Genomic DNA, 1,463 nt, shown 5'->3' on the forward strand with positions numbered 1-1,463 from the left:
TATATACGTAATTTTTTTTCCAAAAAAATCTTTATGTTCCTTTATTGGAACAAGATTCCTGACCAGTATACAGTGATGTATTTACTAAACAGAGACCTGTGCAGAAATTACATACTATCCTTCTAGACAGGTTTTGGTTACACTTCACCTATTGATGGAATAGTTCCATTTATAAAGTTTTATACATCAAAAAGCTTTTATTTTGACCAGACTGTCCATTAGTCCACCTCTGAAAAAGTGGCATTTAATTTGTTACTATATTTTACAGTATTAAAAAGCTAATGCATTTAGGTAGCTTCTCTGCAAAATGGCATTGAACAGACAAGAGTCCATCATCTCACCCAAATTCACCAACAATTACGTTTAAGAAAGCTTTATGCTAGACAAAAAAAGTACTCCTAACCACCAAGGTCTTCTTAATCTGAAAGCCTACCTTCTTGGCTACATTTTATAATGCAAATGAACACACGCCAGCAACTGTCCCATGTATAACTTGGCATTACAGCACCAGGTCTGTTTGATGGTGGTGGCAGGCACTGTTATTATATCCAAGTAAAGACCCATTTTAAAATTTGTCAATTTGAGATAAGTTAACGGAACAAGAATTTAGAACTCAGTTTTCAGCAATCTGGTATCCCAAAGGATGTAAATATTTCTATAGAGACATTAATACATGATTCAGATCCCTTCACTCAATCCACATAATCCTGAGGTCATCCTGCAAAGTGCATATCAAAAAATACAAAGTTAGGGTGACAAAGTTTGATGATGACGTTATACAAATCAACCTTGAAAGGTCATATTATCTATTCTGAGAGAAAAGCATCATATCCTTTGTGTACACATTTTGTTTTATTGTAACAAAGCAACTTGTACACTTTTTTTTTTTTTAATTTTTATTTTGTCAATATACAATGTATATGATTATTATGGCCCATCACCGACACCTCCCGCCCTCCTCCCTCTCTCCCATCCCCCCCAAGAATGTCCTTTCCGTTTGCTTGTTGTAACAACTTCAAAAAAAAAAGTATGGTTGTTATATCTTGTACACTTTTAACGTTTAAAACTGAGCATCATCTTTTCCTTTCCAGTGGAACAAAAAGAAAATTTAAAAATAAACCAAACAAAATTACAATAGAGAATGTCAATTTCAAATAAGATCTTACAGGTTCTGCTGATTCTCCCATTGAGTGGCGGGGCTTAAGTCATCATTAGGAGAGAATTTTATTTTAAAATTGTCATCTTAAACTGCAAGGATGTCCATTAAACATCACAATTAAACATGCCAAAGGAGAAGCCATGTTGTCAAAATGCCCACTTAACCCACCCAAACATCTCAAACCCACCCTTTGCTGACCTTCTGTAGCCCCGTTTTTTAAATTTTTTGTTTTGTTTTGTTTTCTTAAACAAGAGAAAGTAGACAGATACATGTTGGTAAATGCTAACTGTCCATATTCACATAG

Source organism: Galeopterus variegatus, unplaced genomic scaffold, assembly GCF_000696425.1.
Source record: "Galeopterus variegatus unplaced genomic scaffold, G_variegatus-3.0.2 Scaffold1577, whole genome shotgun sequence".
Classification (NCBI taxonomy): domain Eukaryota; kingdom Metazoa; phylum Chordata; class Mammalia; order Dermoptera; family Cynocephalidae; genus Galeopterus; species Galeopterus variegatus.